This window comes from Somniosus microcephalus, chromosome 14, assembly GCF_052327205.1.
Source record: "Somniosus microcephalus isolate GS21.2 chromosome 14, FLI_Smic_1.0, whole genome shotgun sequence".
Classification (NCBI taxonomy): domain Eukaryota; kingdom Metazoa; phylum Chordata; class Chondrichthyes; order Squaliformes; family Somniosidae; genus Somniosus; species Somniosus microcephalus.
The window spans coordinates 26,278,718-26,303,847 of record NC_141000.1 but is presented as its reverse complement, the minus strand read 5'-3'; the positions used below and the strand labels follow the sequence as shown (position 1 = coordinate 26,303,847).

Here is a 25,130-nt window from a genome sequence, read left to right as displayed (position 1 = left end):
CTTGGTCCAATGGCAAGGGGATCCAAGATGATTGGAGACCAGGCTCTGCTACAACGGCCTGGATCAGACACACAAACATAATGCTACTGTCCTACAAGTAAACATCAGGGAACATGCCGAAGCCTAGACTTGGATTGAGTGTCTCTGCAACGTCTCAAACAACCAGACACAGCAATAATACCAATGAATAATGGGGGGATGGAGGAATATTGGCCAGGACACCGGGGAGAATGCCCTTGCTCTTCTTCCAATCGTGGCCATGGGATCTTTCACATCCACCTGGGAGAGCAGACGGGGCCTCGGTTTAACGTAACATCTGAAAGATGGCCCCTCCGACAGTGTGGCGCTTCCTCAGCACTGCCCTTCCGACAGTGTGGCACTCCCTCAGCACTGCCCCTCTGACAGTGCAGTGCGGCGCTCCCTCAGCACTGCCCCTCTGACAGTGCAGTGCGGTGCTCCCTCAGTACTGCCCCTCCGACAGTGCGGTGCTCCCTCAGTACTGCCCCTCCGACAGTGCAGTGCAGCGCTCCCTCGGTACTGCCCTTCCGACAATGCGGTGCTCCCTCAGTACTGCCCCTCCGACAGTGCAGTGCTCCCTCAGTACTGCCCCTCTGACTACCACTATATTCTACTTACACACTATATATAGCAGCTTAGTTCATTCACCTCCTTTACCTGTTAAGAATGTGGAAAAACGTGCAAGATAAAATTTGGCTTTTTACTTTTCACCATTCACTTTGGACCCACTGTCCTGGGTGATATGCTGGTTTAACGAGTGGCAGTCATTTGAAATAATCCTCATCAAAGATGTGGTGTTTCCTTTTTATGTGGTTTTGACTCAGAACTCCTCGTCAAGTTATTGTAATTGGGATGGCTAGCTTCTCGTGAGAGTTTTGGCAGAATTCGCGGTGTAATTCCATCTTGTCACTTTATCTGACTGTACAGCTGACGGGCGATATCTGTACTGGGAAATGCTCCAGTGAACATTTGAGCTGTGTGGCACCCACTTCAGCTATCAGCGGCATGTCATAGCAATAGTATGCGTCAGTCCCATACAACAGCTGTGATTTCTGTGTGATTTCTGTGAACAGCTCACATTTATATAGCGCCTTTAACCTAGTAAAAACCCAAGGCGCTTCACAAGAGCGTAATCGGACAAAATTTTGACTCCAAGGCACATAAGATATTGGGATAAAAGCGGTATGTTTTAAGGAATGCCTTTAAAGGAGGAGAGATAGGTAGAGAAGTTTAGGGAGGGAATTCCAGAGCTAAAGGCACGGCCGGCAATGGAAACTGGGGATGCACAAGAGGCCAGAATTGGAGGAACGCAAAGTTCTCGGAGGGTTTTAGGGCTAGAGGATGTTAGAGATAGGGAGGGGGCGAGGCTATGGAGGGATTTGAAGAGGAGAGACAGACCAGGATTACCCACAACAGTCAGTGTCCATGAAGTAGAGTTAATTGAAAGCCAGGAGATACCGCAACGCCGCTTAGTCCCTGCAGTCCTGTATTTTCTACTTGCAGCCCACGGCACGGTGCTCATTTTATCCCACTCCAAAGCATGAAAGCCAGAGTCAATTTAAACCCAAGACGTTCCTGGCCTGAGTCCAGTGCTCAAGTTAAGTACCTGACCTGTAAACCCATCTGTTGGGTGCTGGTGTCTTTCTGAGGAAATGAGCAGATACTCAAATTATTTGATTTTAAACAAATATGGGGGCTGGGGGATATGTGTTAAAAATGCTACTATTGAGCTAAGTTTAGCTCTAGAGGCATTAAATTCATAGGACAGCAGGCCTGCAGGTGTGTATTAAGTTCCAGATGGGGCGTCTGAACCAGCATGCTGCAGTCACTGAAAGACAATTTGACATTCCTGCAATTGTTCAAACTCATTGCTGCTACGACAATCGTGGTCATAGAAATTAAAACAGAAACTGGCCATTTGGCCCAACCAGTCCGTGCCATCAATTACCCACCCTGTTTCCAGTGCCCTTTCATCCACCTCTCCAACCTAATCTTGAATGTTGACAGTTTCTGCCTCACCCACTAACCCTGGAAGTGCATTCCACAGCCTCGCAGCTCTGTGTGAAGAAGTTTCCCCTCATTCTCTGTTTTAAATCTCTTGAGTTTAACCTCCTGTCTGTCTATTGTTCCTGAACTCTCAACTACTGGAAACAGTCTACTTCTACCCACCGTGTCCCATCCTTTGATCATTTTAAACAATTCTATCCTAATCTATGTTGTTCTAACAAGAGCCAAACTTTGAGTTGCTGCCAAGTTAAGTTGTTGGACTCTACTCTTGGCGGTGGTTAGTCAGTTTGATTAAAAGCCAAAACACTGGAGTTAGGCTTTTGTTTAAAAAAAACAACAAGACTCCAAAAGTCTTGCTTTTTGGGGACAGGCTGCTACCTGGGCAGTTAGGCTGCCAAGGGAGGAAGTTGTGCCCCAGGATTGTGGGACAGAATGCCGAGGCGTCGTTCCGATTAAGCTAAGTAAGGTGACTCCACCAATGTAGAATATGGTCACGCATTCACTTTAAAAAAAAAATCTCCGTACGTGAAGCCACGTTGTGTCGATTGAACCGAGTGACTCTGATCAGGCCAGTTGACCTCGTGTCTGTCTTGCTCACTGCAGAATAAAGCAGCTTCCACTTCGAACCACACTTTGCCACCTCCAGTATTGACTGAGCCCACCTTTTTGAAGAGGTTGCAGTGATGCACGTGTAGAAGACACGAATGACCACTCCTGATCACAAGGCGATGCTGTTGTCACATCCCCCAGATCAGCCGTGGCTCAGTGGGTAGCGCTCTCGCTTCCGAGTCAGAAGGTTGTGGATTCAAGTCCCACTCCAGAGACACGAGGACAAAATCCAGGCTGACGCTCTAGTGAAGTACTGAGGGAGTGCTGCCGTCTTTTGGATGAGACGTTTTACCGAGGTGGAGAGGTCATGTCTATCCTCTCTGGTGGATGTAAAATATTCCATGACCCTATTTTGAAGAAGAGCAAGGGAGTTCTCCTGGTATCCTGACCAATATTTATCTCCCTCCGCCAACATCACTAAGCAGATTATCTGGTCATTATCATATTGCTGTTTGTGGGAGGTTGCTGTGCGCAAATTGGCTGCCGCGTTTCCGACATTACAACAATGTCTACACTTCAAAAGTACTTACTTGGTTGTAAAGTGCTTTGGGCTGTCCTGAGGTCTTGAAAGGTGCCACATCTGTGCAAGTCTTTTTTCATATTGTACAAGTAGATCTAGATCATGCTGTTAAATCTGGTTTCCACAGACTGGCAGTAAACTTGTAGTCTTGGGTGAAATCCAAATTCAAGTAAGACCAGCATAAAACTAGCTATTGTTAGAAATATTCAAAGGTATGGTATAAGCAAAAATCCAGCCGCAGTTATAGAAAGTTGGTTTTAAGTAAATGAGTGTTGCTCAGATTAGAGAAGAGTTGGAAGTGTTTTAGCCCTAGGGTCAGTGCTGGGTCTGTACATATATACAGCACACTTATCCATATTAACTGTCATCTGCTATTTTACTGCCCATTCTGCTGACCCTGGTCGTGTCTTCCTGAGGTCTTTTATTGTCCTCCTTATCCTACTTTAGTGGTGTCAGAAAAATTTGAAATTGTGTCCCCCATACCCAAGTTCAAATTGTATGTTTGGGATTTGGGTTTATGGACCATAATCTTGAAGTTTGCTTGCAATACCAAATTGGTGGGCATGACAAGTTGCAAGGGGGGGGGGGGGGGTGGCGGTTATAAGAGATTTCAGGGGGAAAAGTAGGTTAGTGGAATGAGCAGATGTAATTTAATGTGGGTAAGTGTGAGGTAATGCATTTTGGGAGGAGAATCTAGGAATGGGAATGCACACTCAATGGAAAGATGTTGAAGGGTGTGGCTGAACAAAGAGACCGAGGGATTCAGATACATCATTTCCTGAAAGTAGGGCTGCAGATGGATAAGGCTATGAAAAAGGGCAATAGAGATTAGGGTTTCATAAAATAGGGGCGTGGAGTACAAGATTAAACAAATTATGATAAATTTGTACATCGTATTGGTTAGGCCACATTTAGTTTTGGGATCTAAATGTACACTCTCGGGAGCCGCAAGCCTACATTTCGTTGTACTGCACTTGTGCACTAACAATGACAATAAAGTTGATTATGATTATAGAAAGGACATTAAAGCTATAAAGCGCAAGTGCACCAGGGTGATGCCACGGATGGGAAACTGTAGCTATAAGGAAAGACTTGGTTGGGGGGGGGGAATTTGGTTGCTTTGCGCCTCTCGTTAGCGCCCTAAGAGGGCACTAATGGGGCGCAAAACGACTAGCGCCCGGGCGCGGTGATGTTTGCACCGCTTGCGAAATTGACCAGACAATTTGCGACAGCACTAAACACTAGTGCCCCGATCTCCTGCGCCCGCAGATCGTGACGTCAGTTGAGTATGCAACGCCCCGGTAGCATTGCGGACCGGATATTGAGTGGCGCCCCCTACCTTTCCGCCTGCTGCTAGCAATGACTGGTTGAGGGGAACTTTTTGCAGTCGGGAAGGGACTGGGGGAGCGCTATTTAAAGGCGAGCGCTTCCTGCCTCTCTTTGTCGGCGACATTTTTGTACCACGCATTCTGAGAGAGAGCGATTTCAATGCTGTGTGAAGGAGTTTTGGGTACTGAGCAGCACTTTACAGGTTCATTTTGATTTGACCTTGCATCGATGTAGAAGAGACTATGGTGGCTGCACTCTGAGCTCTTTCCCTGGGCCTCTCCATTGTTCTTTCCAGCAGAATTGATGTACAGGTTTCTCCAGGCCGAGATTCAAGGCTGCAATGAGCAGGGTGTGGATGGAGAGCAAGATCGACCCTCCCCTTTAAGAAATCGCCAGCGCCAGTGTGTCTGTGTTCCATTGCTGACTGACATCACATGAGCTTTGCCAGCACTCTGAGGTAGTGCCTCGCTCCTCGGCGTTAGTGCCTTAAGAGAGGTGTGTAGCGCCTGATTTAGCGCTCCAATCACCGCCAGGGGCGGTAGAAGCCAAATTTGCAGCCGGAGGCGATAATTAGCGCCAGGCGCTAAGCTTTGCACCTGGCCGATAATTGCGCCCCAAACAGGGCGATACCGAATCTCTCCCCCTTGAGATCCTGGGACTGTTTCTACTGGTGCAGAGAAGGTTTAGTCGAGGGTTTTAAAATGATGAATGAGCTTGATAGAGTGAATAGGGTTGGCAGTCTGTGATGAGGGGGTCATCAACTTAATTCTGTGAAATTTCCTGTTGAAGGATAATGAGCCAAAATGTCACTTTACCCTACAAGCCCAGATATCACCGTGATATTCCTGTGGAACGGTGCAGATTGTAGTGTTGTCATTTTGGTGTGTATTCTGGAGTGTGTGTGCCTGTAGCCCAGCATTTCTGGTACGGCAGAGGCTCGTTAACCCTTGCTGGAGAGCTTGCTACTGAGAACATCAGAATTTTTAGGAATAGGAAAAGTCCGTCTCTTTGAGCGATGAACCCACTTCACCCACCAGTTTCGCCAGAGACGCAGTTGCCCTTGTGACAGTTTAAAAAAAAAAAAAATGTTTCAAATGTTGAAGTGGATGAGTTTATTCCTCTTAAAGTGTCTGCTGTGATGCCTCGCGTGGTTGAATAGCCGGCTGTCGCTCCCTTGGGTGAGAAACCAGAGGCTTGCTGGTGACCATCAGCTCAGCAGAAACCTTCAGGGGTTGGAGGGGTGGGGGGGAACAAAACTGGAAAGGAAGCAAAAGAATTTTTAAGAAATAAAAATAAATTCTGGCCTGTACACTGTTAACAGAGCAACAATTCAAGGGCTTTTTACTCTGGTTTCTTTCTCTTGTTTACTTACTAAAGCCACTGTAGCACATGGAATGCTGGAATGTTTGGTTCCTTTAGAGGGGGAGGGGAGGGTTGGGGGGTTGTGGAGTTTCCCCACTGTGTTCGGAATGTGAAACTTATAACAAACTCTCTTAGCCAGCAGCATTAAAATCTCCTCCTGAGGTGTTAGCACAAAGTGGGTTGAAATGTTACTGGAATGTTGCATTTCCCTTCCCCCCCCCCTCCCCCTGAACATCTAAACATTCCTTGTTTCTGGCAGCGGGTACCTGTGTGGTCTCTCTTCCGCCCCCCCCCCCCCCCCGCGCCTCCGGTTCTCCGGCTTCAAGCACACTAACTCTTACAACAGGAAGGGCACATATCGGGGTGGCCTTGGTGGAGAAGAGTTAGATGATTATTAATCGTGCTGACAGGTATGTTCAGGATTGCTGACGTGTGGCTGGGGAGCAGTAAATCTGAAAAATAACGTGCAGTAGATTCTGAAGCGTTAACCCGTTCCCAGACAGGCACTGATTTGTATACCTTGAAGTAAATGCTTCAAACAATGTCTCCCTTAATGCAGTATAGGTCTAACCATTGGGTTATGTTAACCCCAGCTCAATGTTGAGTATAGAAGATTGAGAGGTGATCTGATCGAGGCGCTTAAAATGTTATAAGGATCTGATAGGGTACACAGAGAAACTGTTTCCACTGGTGGGGTATTCCAGAGCAAGAGGGCATGATCTTAAAATTAGAACTAGGTGGTTCAGGAGTGAAATCGGGAAGCTTTTTTTCATACAAAGGGCAGTAGAAATCTGGAACTCTCTCTTCCCTCAAAAAGCTGTGGATGCTGGGGGTCAGTTGGAGCTTTCAAGGCTGAGGTGGATAGATTTTAGTTAGGCCAGGGTATCCGGCGATATGGAGTGGAGGTGCAGATCAGTCACGGTCTAATTGAATGGTGGAGTCGGCTTGAGGGGCTGAATGGCCTGCTCCTGTTTCTAATTGCCCTTGATGTTCTCCCCAACTCTTGTATGTGGTTGTGCCTTTGATTATAGGCTTGACTGAATTGCTTCACAACAATGAATGTTATAAAGGGAGACACGTGTGCAAGTGTCATTGGCTCTTCAGTTATCGCCATCTCCTGATGCCCTGTTTTATGTTTTAGAATTGTTGGTTGGAAGCAGACATTCTGTGTGCTCGTCAATACTTATTCTGGGTAGTCTCCTTTCATCCTGTCCCAGGAGACAATGATGCACAAGCCTTGTGTTAGCTCTGATTAGTGTAGTTTGAAAGTACAAAATGAGACCACAGGAGGTGACTGAGATATACTTAGCTAACTTTCTGACATTATGGAGTAGTTCAGTATAATATCCATCCTCTTTAATCCATTCCCTGTTGAATGAACTGGGACTCTACCATGTTGTTTAACACAGTAAGTGCAGTGAGCTGCCCCTAACAGTCAGCGCTGGCCTTATTGGGCCATGATGTGTTTAAAGGTCTGATGCATTAGCTGCGACCTCCATTAAAATGTAATACAGACTGTAGTAATTCCATACAGAAGATAGCAACTTAGAGAAAACATTTCCTTATCTATATAATAGCTTGTGTGATAATGCTCCTTGGGCTATTTTATTATGTTAAAGGTGCTATATAAATGCAAGTTGTTGGACAAGCATAACTACTGTGAGTTGGCCTCCGTATGGTCCCTAAGATGTACTGATTTGTTACTTGCTTGTCTTTTTGACATTACAGACCTTGCCTCTTTTTTGCTTATCTTCTGGTTTTTGTATTTTCCCCCCTCTGTCTCGAGTTACAGCTGTGTGATGAATAGTTATCCCATTGAGGAGCTGCAAAGATCTATTTAATTGTGGTCTGTTTAATTGTCTATTAATGGCACTGACCAGTGCGTGGCATTATTAAAGGTGTCGTCATAGCTCAGTCAGTCATGCACTCCTCTCTGAGTCAGAAGTACTTGGGTTCAAGCCCCACTCCAAAGACTTGAGCGCACAATCCAGGCTGACACTGCCACTGCACTACTGAGGGAGTGCCGCACTGTTGGCGGTGCCGTCTTTCGGATGAGATGTTAAACCGTGGTCCCATCTGCCCTCGCAAGTGGACTTAATAGATCCCATGGTCCTATTCGAAGAACAGGGCAGTTCTCCCGGTGTGCTGGCCAATGTTTATCCCTCCGCCAACATCTATAAAACAGATTATCTGGTCAGTTTTGCTGTTCGTGGGAGCTTGCTGTGCGCAAATTGGCTGCCGCGTTTCCTACATACTGTCGTTCAGATTAAGAGACCACAGAACATGGTGCCTGCCCAACTTAAAATCACAGAGATTAATAGAGATAAATATCGCTCTAACACATTATTCCCCCTCCATCAAGGAGCACGTCATGCCTTGCCTAGAATCCTGCACTTTTTAAAATATTAATTCCTGGGATGTGGGTGTTGCTGTTTTATTGCCCATCCTGAGTTGCCCTTAAGCTGGTGGTGGGTCGCCTTCTTGAACCACTGCAGTCCGTGCGGTGAAGGTGCTCCCACAATGCTGCTGGGTACAGCCTCCTTATTCTCTCCCCCGCCCCGCCCCGCCCTGGAAGCAAGTTTGTGATAATTTTTTATAAATGTTTATTTGTGGGATGGGTGAGGGTTTACAGTGGGGTGGGGGGATGGGTGAGGATTTACAGTGAGGGGGGGTGAGGGTTTACAGTGAGGGGGGGTGAGGGTTTACAGTTGGGGGGGGTGAGGGTTTACAGTGAGGGGGGTGAGGGTTTACAGTGAGGGGGGGTGAGGGTTTACAGTGAGGGGGGTGAGGGTTTACAGTGAGGGGGGAGCGAGGGTTTACAGTGAGGGGGGGTGAGGGTTTACAGTGAGGGGGGGAGCGAGGGTTTACAGTGGGGGGGGTGAGGGTTTACAGTGAGGGGGGTGAGGGTTTACAGTGAGGGGGGTGAGGGTTTACAGTGAGGGGGGGTGAGGGTTTACAGTGGGGGGGGTGAGGGTTTACAGTTGGGGGGGGTGAGGGTTTACAGTGAGGGGGGTGAGGGTTTACAGTGAGGGGGGGTGAGGGTTTACAGTGAGGGGGGGTGAGGGTTTACAGTGGGGGGGGGGGTGAGGGTTTACAGTGAGGGGGGGTGAGGGTTTACAGTGAGGGGGGGTGAGGGTTTACAGTGAGGGGGGGAGGGTTTACAGTGAGGGGGGGTGAGGGTTTACAGTGAGGGGGGGTGAGGGTTTACAGTGAGGGGGGTGAGGGTTTACAGTGGGGGGGTGAGGGTTTACAGTGAGGGGGGTGAGGGTTTACAGTGAGGGGGGTGAGGGTTTACAGTGAGGGGGGGAGGGTTTACAGTGAGGGGGGGTGAGGGTTTACAGTGAGGGGGGGTGAGGGTTTACAGTGAGGGGGGGAGGGTTTACAGTGAGGGGGGGTGAGGGTTTACAGTGAGGGGGGGTGAGGGTTTACAGTGAGGGGGGTGAGGGTTTACAGTGGGGGGGTGAGGGTTTACAGTGAGGGGGGTGAGGGTTTACAGTGAGGGGGGGTGAGGGTTTACAGTGAGGGGGGTGAGGGTTTACAGTGAGGGGGGGAGGGTTTACAGTGAGGGGGGGTGAGGGTTTACAGTGAGGGGGGTGAGGGTTTACAGTGAGGGGGGGAGGGTTTACAGTGAGGGGGGGTGAGGGTTTACAGTGGGGGGGTGAGGGTTTACAGTGGGGGGGGGGTGAGGGTTTACAGTGGGGGGGGGGTGAGGGTTTACAGTGGGGGGGGGTGAGGGTTTACAGTTGGGGTGAGGGTTTACAGTGGGGGGGGGAGTGAGGGTTTACAGTGGGGGGGTGAGGGTTTACAGTGGGGGGGGGAGTGAGGGTTTACAGTGGGGGGGGGTGAGGGTTTACAGTGGGGGGGGGAGTGAGGGTTTACAGTGAGGGGGGGGAGTGAGGGTTTACAGTGGGGGGGGGTGAGGGTTTACAGTGGGGGGGGGAGTGAGGGTTTACAGTGGGGGGGGGTGAGGGTTTACAGTGGGGGGGGTGAGGGTTTACAGTGGGGGTGAGGGTTTACAGTGGGGGGGGGTGAGGGTTTACAGTGGGGGGGGGTGAGGGTTTACAGTGGGGGGGGTGAGGGTTTACAGTTGGGGGGGGGTGAGGGTTTACAGTGGGGGGGGGTGAGGGTTTACAGTGAGGGGGGGGAGCGAGGGTTTACAGTGGGGGGGGGGTGAGGGTTTACAGTGGGGGTGAGGGTTTACAGTGGGGGGGGGGTGAGGGTTTACAGTGGGGGGGGGTGAGGGTTTACAGTGGGGGGGGGGGTGAGGGTTTACAGTGGGGGGGGGGTGAGGGTTTACAGTGGGGGGGGGTGAGGGTTTACAGTTGGGGTGAGGGTTTACAGTGGGGGGGGGGTGAGGGTTTACAGTGGGGGGGGAGTGAGGGTTTACAGTGGGGGGGGAGTGAGGGTTTACAGTGAGGGGGGGGAGTGAGGGTTTACAGTGAGGGGGGGGAGTGAGGGTTTACAGTGGGGGGGGGAGTGAGGGTTTACAGTGGGGGGGGGTGAGGGTTTACAGTGGGGGGGGGAGTGAGGGTTTACAGTGGGGGGGGGTGAGGGTTTACAGTGGGGGGGGTGAGGGTTTACAGTGGGGGGGGGGAGTGAGGGTTTACAGTGGGGGGGGGGGTGAGGGTTTACAGTGGGGGGGGAGTGAGGGTTTACAGTGGGGGGGGGGTGAGGGTTTACAGTGGGGGGGGGAGTGAGGGTTTACAGTGGGGGGGGTGAGGGTTTACAGTGGGGGGGGGAGTGAGGGTTTACAGTGGGGGGGGGTGAGGGTTTACGGGGGGGGGGTGAGGGTTTACGGGGGGGGGAGTGAGGGTTTACAGTGGGGGGGGAGTGAGGGTTTACAGTGGGGGGGAGTGAGGGTTTACAGTGGGGGGGGTGAGGGTTTACAGTGGGGGGGGTGAGGGTTTACAGTGGGGGGGGGGAGGGTTTACAGTGGGGGGGGGTGAGGGTTTACAGTGGGGGGGGTGAGGGTTTACGGGGGGTGGGGTGAGGGTTTACGGGGGGGGGGAGTGAGGGTTTACAGTGGGGGGGGGGAGTGAGGGTTTACAGTGGGGGGGGGAGTGAGGGTTTACAGTGGGGGGGGTGAGGGTTTACAGTGGGGGGGGTGAGGGTTTACGGGGGGGGGGGGGGTGAGGGTTTACGGGGGGGGGGAGTGAGGGTTTACAGTGGGGGGGGGAGTGAGGGTTTACAGTGGGGGGGGTGAGGGTTTACAGTGGGGGGGGGGAGTGAGGGTTTACAGTGGGGGGGTGAGGGTTTACAGTGGGGGGGGGAGTGAGGGTTTACAGTGGGGGGGGGTGAGGGTTTACAGTGGGGGGGGGTGAGGGTTTACGGGGGGGGGAGTGAGGGTTTACAGTGGGGGGGGGAGTGAGGGTTTACAGTGGGGGGGGTGAGGGTTTACAGTGGGGGGGGTGAGGGTTTACAGTGGGGGGGGTGAGGGTTTACAGTGGGGGGGGGTGAGGGTTTACAGTGAGGGGGGGGTGAGGGTTTACAGTGAGGGGGGGGTGAGGGTTTACAGTGGGGGGGGGAGTGAGGGTTTACAGTGGGGGGGTGAGGGTTTACAGTGGGGGGGGGAGTGAGGGTTTACAGTGGGGGGGTGAGGGTTTACAGTGGGGGGGGGAGTGAGGGTTTACAGTGGGGGGGGGTGAGGGTTTACAGTGGGGGGGGGGAGTGAGGGTTTACAGTGGGGGGGGTGAGGGTTTACAGTGGGGGGGGTGAGGGTTTACAGTGGGGGGGGTGAGGGTTTACAGTGGGGGGGTGAGGGTTTACAGTGGGGGGGGTGAGGGTTTACGGGGGGGGGGGTGAGGGTTTACAGTGGGGGGGTGAGGGTTTACAGTGGGGGGGGTGAAGGTTTACGGGGGGGGCGGTGATGAACTGTCATGGTAGCTCGTTGCAGCTCGCAGCAGGTTCTTTGCTGGAATGTAATTGGGTAGAAAGGATTTGCACAACAACCAATTAGAAAGCAGAAAAACACAGACTTAGCCAATGAGGAAGAAAAGACATTTAACCAATAAGCAGGAAGAAAATGGACTCCCAATGTACAGACTCTGTAGACTCAAGAAATTATATAAAATGCTGCATTGAAGAATTTTATGTTCACTGAAAGAAAGACTTGTATTCATATGGTGCCTTTCGTGAGTTCAGATCGTTCCACTGCGCTTTACAACCAATTGAGTTATTTTGAAGTTCAGTCACTGTTATAGGAAACTGGTGGATCTCTTTGAAAGGAAAAGCTATTCTTCCACATTTTTGCCATCCAGTGTCAACATTAATCTCTCTCTGATCAAGGGTAGCACCGGTTAGGCAGAGAGAAAAGCTTCCTCTTGATTGGCCCTCAATTTGACCCCAAACTCGGAGTCCCAGGCATCCCTGTGCTCTGACGAGTTCTGACGAAGAGCCATCGACCTGAAACGTTAACTCTGTTTCTCTCTCCACAGATGCTGCCTGACCTGCTGAGTGTTTCCAGTGTTTTTTGTTTTTATTTCAGATTTCTAGCATCCACAGTATTTTGCTTTTGTATTCCTGTGCTCTGTCTGGCTGAGGTTGTCAAATAGTACTGAGTTTTAGATGATTTGTGCTGTTTTATGCAGACTAGGACTGAGGTTGAGTTTACCATGGAACTTTACAGCACAGCAAGAGGCCATTTGGCCCATCATGCCTTTGGTGGCTCGTTGCTAGTTTGCTCATCTTAGTTTCACGCTGGACCTTTGCCCACCACAGAGAATTGACTTCCATTTCCTTATTCTAAGCTGCATTCAAACCCAGGACTCAACAGTCTAAAACCCAATGTGCCACCAGTCCCCAGCTCATGAATTGCTGCCTTCACCTCCGCTAGCAACCTTTTTTTTTAAGAATAATTCGTTTCACCAACCAGGTGCAACTTTTTTTTTTCCATGTTATTTTCACTTCCCCTCTTACTCTAGTCTCCATCTGACGAAGGGTCCTCGACCCGAAACGTTGACTCTATTTCTCTCTCCTCGATGCTGCCTGACCTGCTGAGTGTTTCCAGCATTCTCTGCTGTTACTTCAGATTTCCAGCATCTGCAGTATTTTGCTATTGTATTACTAAACAGATTATCTGGTCTTCAGCACATTGATTGCTGTTGTGGGAACTTGCTGTATGCAAATTGGCTGCTACATTTCCAATGTTACAACTTCAGAAAGTACTGAATTGGCTATAAAGCACTTTGGGGCCTCCTGAGATCATGAAAAGTGCTATATAGATGCAAGTCTTTCATTTATTTAAGGTGAACCATGTAGTTTTTCTTGCATATAATGCAATAGTCTGCCTTAAGAAATAGTTTTCCAGTGGAGATATTGGCAGCAAATGGTGCAAGAAACAAAATGTCAGTATCTATATTTTTAAGAAACATAGAAACCAGGAGTAGGCCATTCGGCCCCTCGAGCCTGCTCCGCCATTCAATGCAATCATGGCTGATCATCCAAGTTCAGTACCCGGTCCCTGCTTTCTCCCCATATCCCTTGATCCCTTTAGCCTTAAGAAATATATCCAACTCCTTCTTGAATATATTTAATGAATTGGCCTCTACTGCCTTTTGTGGTAGAGAATTCCACAGGTTCACCACTCTCTGGGTGAAGAAATTCCTCCTCATTTCTGTCCTAAAAGGCCTACCCCTTATCCTTAGACTGTGACCCCTGGTTCTGGATTCCCCAACCATCGGGAACATCCTCCCTGCATTTAGTCTGTCCAGTCCTGTTAGAATTTTATAAGTTTTGATGAGATCCCCTCTCATTCTTCTAAACTCCAGTGAGTACAAGCCCAATCGACTCAATCTCTCCTCATACGTCATTCCTGCCATCCCAGGTATCAGCCTGGTGAATCTTTGCTGAACTCCTTCCATGGCAAGAATATCCTTCCTCAGATAAGGCGACCAAAACTGCACACAATACTCGAGATGTGGTCTCACCAAGGCCCTGTACAATTGCAGCAAGACATCCTTGTTCCTGTACTCAAACCCTCTCGCTACGAAGGCCAACATATCATTTGCCTTCTTAACCGCCTGCTGCACCTGCATGCTTACCTTCAGCGACTGGTGCACAAGAACACCCAGGTTTCGTTGCACTTCCCCTTCTCCCAATCTATTGCCATTCAGATAATCTGCCTTCCTGTTTTTGACACCAAAGTGGATAACCTCACATTTATCCACGTTATATTGCATCTGCCATGCTTCTGCCCAATCACCCAACCTGTCCAAATCATCCGTACGAAAGCAAAATACTGCAGATGCTGGAAATCCGAAATAACAACAGAAAACGCTGGAAAAACTCAGCAGGCCAGGCAACATCCGTAGAGAGAAATTAGAGTCAACGTTAAAGGGTTTTGACCTGAAACGTTGACTCTAATTTCTCTCTACGGATGTTGCCTGGCCTGCTGAGTTTTTCCAGCATTTTCTGTTATGTCCAAATCATCTTGTAGTTTCTCGGCATCCTCCTCACAGCACACACGCCCACCCAGCTTTGTGTCGTCTGCAAATTTGGAGAATTGAAGAAATTATTGTAGGGAGTGTCATTGCATTCTGATTAATAAAGGCTGTTTATACATTTGGGTTGTGTGTTTTGTGGAGGGGTTGTTTCATGTCGAAGGCTGGCTAATTGCAGTGTTTGTAGTGTGTGTGTGTGTGTGGGAGAACCAAGGCGGGGATGTGTGTACGTGTCTGTACGTGAACTGATAGTGAATTTATTTTTGTGTTGCAAAATTGTGTGGTTGGGTGGAGTGGCACTGGGATAAGTGACTTTCAGCTGGCAGATCCTTCACACAGGGCAGTAGAAATCTGGAACTCTCCCCTAAAAGGCTGTGGATGCTGGGACAATGGGAGTTTTCAAGACTGAGATTGATAGATTTTTGTTACGGTACAGGTTTCGAGGGATATGGCGAATAAATGAAGTTGAGGTAAACATCAGCTATGATCTAATTACATAGAATGTACAGCACAGAAACAGGCCATGAGGCCTAACTGGTCTGTACCAGGTTTATGCTCCACATGAGCCTCCTCCCACACTACTTCATCTCACCCCTATCAACATATCCTTCTATTTCTTTCTCCCTTGTGTGTTTATCGAGTCCTTTCAAGGCATCTCTGCTATTCGCCTCAACCACTCCACGTGGTAGCCAGTTCCACATTCTAACCACTAATTGACTGGCGGAACAGGCTGGAGGGGCTGAGTGGCCTACTGTTGTTCTTATATAACATAGTATCGCATTAGAACGCGTATCAAGTTCACAAATCTCTGAATCTAGTGCATAAGAGCTATGGAAATGATGGGCAGGGTTCACCTGATTTAAAAAAAAAAAAATGGTTCCCCTGTTTGACTGGAACATTAATAATGTCCTTTCCCCTCCTGACCCCTTTGTAAACGGTTATTTCTGGCTCCATTTCTCTCTCGTGAAGTTGCTGACCCTTTCATGGTGCCTCGGGTTGCTGTCTGCTTTCTGCTGCCTCGCCCGAGTCACCATTCTTAATGGGTAACCCTCGGCGATGAGTGTCAATGGCTCTCGCCCCTCCTCATGCATGGAGTTTCCAATAGGACTCTGATTCGGAGGCATAACCCTGGCTGATATTCCCCCGTCACCCATCTGATCCGGAGACACTAAAGCAATTTGGGGAACTCTTGCTTTCTGCCCTGACTGAAACTATTGAACCCTGAACAAGGCTGGGGATCAAACCCTTGGGGCTATGGGGGCCTGTATTACAGAGTCAGCCGTGGCTCGCTATTTAGCACTCTCACCTCTGCGTCAGTGGTTCGTGGATTCAAGTCCCACTCCAGAGACTTGAGTACATAATCTAGGCTGATACTCCAGTACTGCACTGTCCGAGGTGCCGTCTTTTAGATGAGACGATAAATCGAGGTCCCGTCTGCCCTCTCGGGTGGATGTAAAAGATCCCTTACTGGCACTATTTGAAGAAGAGCCAGAGGAGTTCTCCCCAGAATCATAGTCATAGAAACATAGAAAAACAGGAGCAGGAGTAGGCCATTCGGCCCTTCGAGCCTGCTCCGCCATTCAATATGATCATGGCTGATCCTTTATCTCAATACCATATTCTCGCTCTCTCCCCATACCCCTTGATGTCTTTTGTGTCTAGAAATCTTATCTATCTCCCTTCTTAAATATATTTAGTGACTTGGCCTCCACAGCCTTCTGTGGTAGAGAATTCCACAGGTTCACCACCCTCTGAGTGAAGACATTTCTCCTCATCTCAGTCCTAAATGTCCTACCCCGTATCCTGAGACTGTGACACCTTGTTCTAGACCCCCCAGCCAGGGGAAACATCCTCCCTGCATCCAGTCTGTCTAGCCCTGTCAGAATTTTATATGTTTCAATGAGATTCCCCTCTCATTCTTCTAAACTCTAGTGAATACAGGCCTAGTCGACCCAATCTCTCCTCATACGACAGTCCGGCCATCCCAGGAATCAGTCTGGTGAACCTTCGCTGCACTCCCTCTATGGCAAGTATATCCTTTCTTGGGTAAGGTAGTCATTATGACATTGCTGTTTGGGGCCTTGCTGTGTGCAAATTGGCTGTCGCAGTGACTACACTTCAAAAGTACTTCATTGGATGTAAAGCGCTTTGGGACATCCTGATATGATATCCTAATGCAAGTTCTTGTTCTTTTACCACACCTGGCAGTGCTTTTCCTCACTCCCCACCGGGAGGGGGAGTGGGGGGGGGGTTTCTCAAGTGACTTGCGACCTGATGCAGTTTATTTTCTTGTGTTGCCTGTGGTAAGGAGCAAGGTTTTCAGTCGTGGCTGTGATGTTGGAGAGCATTCGAGGTATTGGGAAGCTGGGATCTGGCTGGCTTGTATTCTCAGGCCTGGGAGGGACAGCAAGCTTCAGTACTGGTTTCTCATACCCCTCTCTACAACTGACGAGGCTTTGCAGTGCTGTAGTTTTTCCACTGTTTTGTTGTGGTAAATGGGATTTCTGTACAAGGGAACTCAGATGCTGCTCATTTTAATGGGATTTACGTATAATGCACCCACTCACTCTTGTCACAGTCAAGGTCACGAGTCCCCAAAGTGAGAGTTTGTGCAAGGCTCTTTCTGTGAAACAGTAAACGGCTCGGCAGTTTATTTTGCTAAATTGTTCTGATTTGCAGAAAAGTCAACAAAAAAAATCCTTCGACACCCTTGGAACGCAACACTTAAATTACTACCTTGGTCTGAATGAGTTGTGAAGTACAGGAAGTTTTTATGGAAAAGGACAAGGATAGACAGGAATAAAAATTCTAAATTGGGGAAAAGCAAATGTTGCTAAGCTCAGAGGGGATTTAGCCATAGTGGACTGGAAACCGCTATTTGAAGGTAAACCAGTGTCCAAGCAGTGGGAGGCATTCAAGGAGGAGATCCGGAGGATTCAGACCAAATATGTGCCCTTAAAGAAAAAAGGTGGGACTAACAAATCTAGAGCCACCTGGATGTCTAGGGACATACAGGGTAGGATAAAGGAAAAAAAGGGAGGTGCATGACAGATCCGAGGGCTAAACACTCCAGAATCTTTAGAGGAGTACAGAAAGTGCAGGGGTGCAATTAAAAAGGATATTCGGAAAGCAAAGAGAGAGCATGAAAAATTCTGGCAAGTTAAATCAAGGCAAACCCAAAGATGTTTTATAAATATATTGAGTAAGAGGATAACTAAAGAAAGGGTAGGGCCTTTCAGAGATCATGAGGGTAATCTGTGTGTGGAGGCAGGAGACGTCGGTAGGGTTCTTAATGAATACTTTGCGTCTGTTTTCACAAAGGAGGGGTGAAGCAGACATTGCTATCGGGGAGGAGTGTGAAATATTAGATGAAATAAACATGGTGAGAGAGGAAGTATTATGGGGTTTAGCAGCTTTTAAAGTGGATAAATCCCCAGGCCCGGATGAAATGTATCCCAGGTTGTTAAGCGAAGCAAAAGAGGAAATTGCAGAGGCCCTGACCATCATTTTTCAATCCTCTCTGGCTTCAGGTGTGGTGCCGGAGGACTGGAGGACTGCTAATGTGGTACCCTTGTTTAAAAAGGGAGAAAAGAATAGACCGAGTAATTACAGGCCAGTCAGCCTAACCTCGGTGGTGGGAAAATTATTGGAAAGAATTCAGAAGGAAAGGATAAATCTTCATTTAGAAAGACACGGATTAATCAAGGATAGTCAGCACGGATTTGCTAAGGGAAGGTCGTGTCTGACAAACTTGATTGAATTTTTTGAGGAGGTAACAAGGAGGGTTGATGATGGTAGTGCATTTGATGTAGTGTATATGAACTTTAGCAAGGCTTTTGATAAGGTTCCACATGGCAGACTGGTCACGAAGTTAAAAGCACATGGGATCCAGGGCAAAGTGTCAAATTGGATTCCAAACTGGCTCGGAGACAGGAAACAGAGGGCAATGGTTGATTGGTGTTTTTTTGACTGGAAGGCTGTTTACAGTGGGGTTCCGCAGGACTCGGCACTAGGTCCCTTGCTTTTTGTGGTATATATCAATGATCTAGACTTGGATATAGGGGGTATGATTAAGAAATTTGCAGATGATACTAAAATCGGCTGTGTGGTTGATATTGAAGAAGGAATCAGTTTGGGTGGAGCTAAGAAACAGTAAAGGGCAGAAAACATTGGTGGGAGTTGTGTATAGGTCATCAAACAGTAATGGTAATGTAGGGCACAGAATCAATCAAGAGATTAGAAGTGCATGTAACCAGGGCAATACGGTAATCATGGGGGACTTTAATCTACATATTGACTGGGCAAATCAAATTGCCACTAATGATGTAAAGGACGAATTCTTGGAATGCATGCGAAATGGTTCCCTGGATCAGTATGTGGAGGAACCAACCAGGGAACAGGCTACGATAGCAAAATACATCCGTGGAGAGAAAATAGAGTCGACATTTCGGGTCTAACCCTTTTTCAAAACTGGAAAGGAAATGAAATAGGTCGAAAGGCAGGGCTGGGAGAGAACAAAAGAAGTGAAGAGACATTAAGAGGTATTCAAAACCAGACGAGATGGTGATAGGACTAGTGGAGACAAAAGACGGCTCAGATTAGGTGTGAAATGTTCTGGCAGAATGAGAGACAGCTGCCATGTGGGAGAGAGAAAAAAGGAATGGGGGGGGGTGGGGGAGGGAAAAACCAAAACAAAGGGGTGGATAAAAAATATAAGTAAAAATGTAATAGGGGCCGAGGTTATGATCTGAAATTGTTGAACTCGATATTGAGTCCGGAAGGCTACAAAGTGCCTAATCGGAAGATGAGGTGCTGTTCCTCGAGTGTACGTTGAGCTTCTGTGGAACAATGCAAGAGGCCAAGGACGGTGAGGTCCGAGTGGGAATGGAACGGTGAATTAAAATGACAGGCGACTGGAAGCTCGGGGTCACCCTTACGGACTGAACGGAGGTGACCTGCAAAGCGGTCACCCAATCTGCGTTTGGTCTCCCCAATGTAGAGGAGACCGCATCGTGAGCAGTGAATACAGTATACTGGATTGCAAGAAGTACAAGTAAATCGCTGTTTCACCTGGAAGGGGTGTTTGGGGCCCTGGACAGTGGGAAGGGGGGAGGTATAGGGGCAGGTGTTACATCACCTGCACGGGAAGGTGCCAGGCGAAGGGGTGCTGGGGGTGATCGAGGAGTGGACTAGGGTGTCTCGGAGGGAGCGGTCCCTACGGAATGCTGAAAGGGGAGGGGAGGGGAAGATGCGTTTGGTGGTGGGATCACTTTGGAGGTAGCGGAAATGGCGGAGGATGATCCGTTGAATGTGGAGGCTGGTGGGGTGAAAGGTGAGGACAAGGGGAACCCTATCGTGGTTCCAGGAGGGAGGGGCAGGGGTGAGGGCAGAAGTGCGGGAGATAGAACGGACATGGTCGAGGGCCGTGTCAACCACGGTCGAGGGGAATCCTCAGTTGAGGAAAAAGGAAGACATGTCGGAAGCACTGGTGTGGAAGGTGGCATCGTTGGAGCAGATGCGGCGAAGACGGAGAAACTGGGAGAATGGAATAGAGTCCTTACAGGAGGCGGGGTGGGAGGAAGTGTAGTCCAGGTAGCTGTGGGAGTCAGTGGGCTTGTCGTAAATATTGGTCAATAACCTATCCCCAGAGATGGAGACGGAGAAGTCGAGGAAGGGAAGGGAAGAGTCAGAGATGGACCATGTGAAGGTGAGGGAAGGGTGGAAATTGGAGGCAAAGTGAATGAAATTGTCTAGTTCAGGGCGAGAGCAGGAAACGGCACCGATACAGTCATCAATGTATCGGAACAGGCTATTCTGGATCTGGTACTGTGTAATGAGAAAGGGCTAATCAATAATCTTGTGGTAAAGGGGCCTTTAGGGACAAGTGATCATAATATGATTGAATTTTACATTAAATTTGAGAGTGATGTAGTTCAATCTGAAACTAAGCTCTTCAATCTAAACAGAGGAAACTACAAGGGTATGAGGTATATTCTTCTAGGGCATAAAAACCCAAAAGGAAAAGTGATCCAACCATGGCTAACAAAAGAAATTAAAGCTAGTATTAAGTCAAAGGAGGAAGCTTATAAAGTTGCCAGAAAAAGCGGTCAGCCTGAGGATTGGGATCTTTTTAGAAATCAGCAAAGGGGGACCAAGAAATTGATAAAGAAAGGGAAAATGGAATATGAGCACAAACTAGCGAAAAATATAAAAACGGATTGTAAAAGCTTCTATAGGTATGTAAAAAGGAAAAGACCGACGAAGGTAAATGTAGGTCCTTTACAGTCAGAGACAGGAGAATTTATAATGGGGAATGAGAAAATGGCAGGGAAATTACAGGAAACTTTCTGGTATCCGGCACTGACGGGACCGAGCTGGTGCCGGTTGATCAACACTGCCGGAGAAACGAGCGCTAATGTTAAAACATACGGAGCTTCTGAGCTCCGTCTGAAGCAACAAACCCTGTTGCTTAGCAACAGCTTCAAAACAGTCGGCGCAGCTTGCAAGCGTCTCTGTAGCTAAGCAACAGCTTCAGCTAGACGCTTGCAAAGCCACGACTGGAGAAAAAAAGCAACGGAAAGTAAAAAAACTTATCTGAACCAACTCCTGAATTTTGCCGGTGGATAGAGCGTTCCGGACATTTAACCTCCGTTTAAACGAAAGTTTCCTGTAAATATATACTTTGTTTCTGTCTTCACGGAGGAAGACACAAAAAACCTCCCAGAAATACGAGAAAACCAAGGGTGTGACGAGAATGAGGAACTTAAAGAAATTATTATTAGTAAAAAAACAGTACTAGCAAAATTAATGGGACTAAAAGTCGATAAATCCCAAGGACCGGATGACCTACATCCTAGGGTTTTGAAAGAGGTGGCCATTGGGATAGTGGACGCATTGGTTGTCATCTTCCAGAATCTATAGAATTTTGGAACGGTTCCTGCAGATTGGAGGATAGCAAATGTAACCTCGCTATTTAAGAAAGGAGGGAGAGAGAAAACGGGGAACTACAGACCTGTTAGCCTCACATCAGTAGTTGGGAAAATGCTGGAATCTGTTATAAAGGACGCAATAACTGGGCACTTAGAAACTAATAGTAAGATTGGGCAGAGTCAACATGGATTTATGAAAGGAAAATCCTGTTTGACAAACCTATTGGAGCTCTTTGAGGATTTAACTAGTGGAGTAGACAAAGGGGAACCAGTAGATGTGGTGTATCTGGATTTTCAGAAGGTCTTCGATCAGGCCCCACACAGAGGTTGGTGAACAAAATTAGGACACATGGAATTGGTAATATACTAGCATGGATTGAAAATTTGTTAGAGTAGGGATAAACGGGTCTTTTTCAGGATGGCAGGCTGTGACTAGTGGGGTACCACAAGGATCGCTGCTTGGGCCCCAGCTATTCACAATCTATATCAATGATTTGGATGAGAGGGACTGAATGTTACATTGCCAAATTTGCTGCTGATACAAAGCTACGTGGCAGTGTCAGTTGCGAAGAGGATGTGAAGAGGCTTCAAGGGGATCTCGACAAGCTCAGTGAGTGGGCGAGAACATGGCAGATGGAATATAATGTGGATAAATGTGAAGTTATCCACTTTGGTAGGAAAAACAGAAAGGCAGAGTATTTCCTAAATGGTGAAAGATTGGAGAATGCAGATGCTCAAAGGGACCTGGGTGTCCTTGTACATGAGTCACTGAAAGTGAATATGCAGGTGCAGCAAGCCATTAGGAAGGCAAATGGTATGCTGGCCTTCATTACAAGAGGATTTGAGTATAGGAGTAAAGAAGTCTTACACCAATTATAGAAGGCCTTGGTGAGACCACACTTGGAATACTGTGTACAATTTTGGTCTCCTTACCTAAGGAAGGATGTACTTGCCATAGAGGGAGTGCAACGAAGGTTCACGATATTGATTCCTAGGATGGCGGGACTGTCGTATGAGAAGAGATTGAGTAAACTAGGCCTGTATTCTCTTGAATTCAGAAGAATGAGAGGGGATCTCATTGAAGCATACAAAATTATTACAGGGCTTGATAGGATGGGTGCTGGGAGAATGTTTCCCTTAGCTGGGGAGTCTAGAACCAGGGGCCATACTGAGATGAGAAGAAATTTCTTCACACAGAGGGTGGTGAATCTTTGGAATTCTCTACCCCAGAGGGCTGTGGAGGCTTAATCATTGGGTATATTCAAAACAGAAGTCGATAGATACCTGAGTAGTAAGGGCATCAAGGGATATGGCGATAGGGCCGGTGAATGGAGTTGAGGCAGAAGATCAGCCATGATCTCATTGAATGGCGGAGCAGGCTCGAAGGGCCGAATGGCCTACTCCTGCTCATATTTCTTATGTTCTTAAGGAAGCTGTAGACTGCAGGAAGATATCAATAAATTGGGCAGGTCAGTGGCAAATGGATTTCAATTTGGAGAAGTGTGAGGTAATGCATTTGTAGAGGGCTAACGAGGAAAGGGAATATACATTAAATGGTAGGACACTGAGTAGTGTAGAGGAACAAAGGGACCTTGGAGTGCATGTCCACAGATCCCTGAAGGTAGCAGGCCAGGTAGATAAGATGGTTAAGAAGACATACAGAATGCTTGCCTTTATTAGCCGTGGCATAAAATACAAGAGCCAGGGGGTTATGCTTCAACTGTATAAAACACTAGTTAGGTAGGCCTCAGCTAGAGTACTGCGTGCAGTTCTGGTCATCACCTTACAGGAAAGATGTGATTGCACTAGAGAGGGTACAGAGGAGATTTACAAGGATGTTGCCGGGAGTAGAGAATCTTAGCTATGAGGAAAGACTGGATAGGCTGGGTCTGTTTCCCTTGGCACAGAGGAGGCTGAGGGGAGACCTTATTGAGGTGTATAAAATTATGAGGGGCCGAGATAAAGTGGATAGAAAGGACCTTAGCAGAGGGGTCAAAAACCAGGGGGCACAGATTTAAAGTAATTGGTGGAAGGTTTAGAGGGGATTTAAGGGGAAATGTCTTCACCCAGAGGGTTGTGGGGGTCTGGAACTCACTGCCTGAAAGGGTGGTAGAGGCAGGAACCCTAACCACATTTAAAAAGCACTTGGATGTGCACTTGGGATGCTCTAACCTGCAGGGCTACGGACCAAGGACGGGGAAGTGGGATTAGGCTGATAGCTCTTTGTTGGCTGACACGATGGGCCAAAATGGCCTCCTTCCGTGCTGTAACTTTCTAAGATTCTAATGCTCCTCCCCCACCCGCCCACCTCCTGCAATGTAAACTTGAAATAAATAACTTCCATTTCTATAGTGCCTTTCATGACCACAGAATGTTCCAGAGCGCTTTACAGTCAATGAAGTACTTTTTGAAGTGAAGACACTGTCAAAATGTAGGAAACTTGGCAGCCAATTTGTGCACAGCAAGCTCCCACAAACAGTAACGTGATAATGACCAGATAATTTTTTTTTACTGATGTTGGTTAAGGGATAAATATTGACCACGAAAACGGGGAGAACTCTCCAGCTGTTTTTCAATTGGAGCCATGGGATCTTTTACGTACCTCTGAGTCGGCAGATGGGGCCTCAGTCTAAAGTCTCATCCAAAAGACGGCACCTCTGACAGTGCAGCGCTCCCTCAGTATTGCACTGCAGTGTCAGCCTGGATTATGTGCTCAAGTCTCAGAGACGCGAGTGCTCCCACTGAGTCACGGCTGACGTCTATTGTGTCTTGTCTGATTCGCTGAGGTTGGCTGTCTGGGAGACTCAGCTGAGGATGTGGAACGCTGCCATAAACAGACTAACTGGTCAGCCCATTTCATTTGGTTGTGAGATTTTGCTGTGCACAAATGCCACAATTGCTTATATAACATTTCATACTCCTGTTCCTATAAAGGTGGGTAAATGGGGTTGAGACACAGAGCAGCCGCAAGCTGATTGAATGGCGGAACAGGCTCGAGCGGCTGAATGGCCTACTTCCCGTTCCTATGGCGGTGAGTAGCGGCAGGCTGTTTGACTGTGAGGCATCAGGACCAAGCTGAGCCCTATCCTCCACTCGTTGGCCACACATGAACTATCCAGCAGCAGTCACTGGCTAGCGATCCTGAGCGGAATCCCTGACGCACTCTCTTCCCCTCCCCTCCCCTCCCATCCCAATGCCTAGTCCAGGAATACTGAGACTAGCTACAACTGCCACCCTGGGAATGATTTTTCTAACAGCGAGTGCATCAACCAGGAATCAAACACTCTGCGTCTGCATGGCTTAACTTGCACCTTGATTTGCTGAAAGTTGATGGATTCTAATAGACGCCAACTCTCTCCCCCCGACCCCTCTCTGGCTGTGCCTCATTTTACACCGCTCTTGGGGTTTAAAGTGAATAAAAACTGCTAGAATAACAAGCTGCAAAGGGAATCTTCCTAGTGATTGCTTTTGACAGGTTCAAGCTCATACACTTATGACTGATTACAGTCAATGGCCAGAAATTAGCAGTGCAATGTCTGGTTACCTTCCTGTTTTAGTGACTGAATTGCCTTTGTATTAATAGGAACTGGATGAAACAAAGTGTCCCAGGTGTAAATGGGACAAGTTCTCTTTCAAATGGAATTTCTTTTATGATCTGTTGATTGCATCTAGTTGGAAGCGGTATTGTCTCCCCAAAGTACCCGGGGTTACCCACCCTGGGTTGTGGTATGTAGTAAAGCTGAAGGAGGGGGTGGGGGGGGTTATAAATGGGTTCTCGCTCCAGTCTGCTGCATTCCTCATTTGTGAATTTAAATGAAATGATTGTTTACAGAGGCACTGTTGCTGTGGCAATGTGTCAGGTGTCAGCAGGGTGCCCAGCGATTGGCTCACTGCCGACGTGACATCATTACATTTCTG

At 48.1% G+C, this 25,130-nt stretch overlaps 1 protein-coding gene across 6 annotated transcripts in view; it reads left to right on the top strand.

Moving 5' to 3' along the window:
• Positions 1-25,130, top strand: part of shroom2a (shroom family member 2a) — a 299,172-nt gene that overhangs the window by 31,330 nt on the left and 242,712 nt on the right. The gene's annotated exons all lie outside the window — the stretch shown is intronic.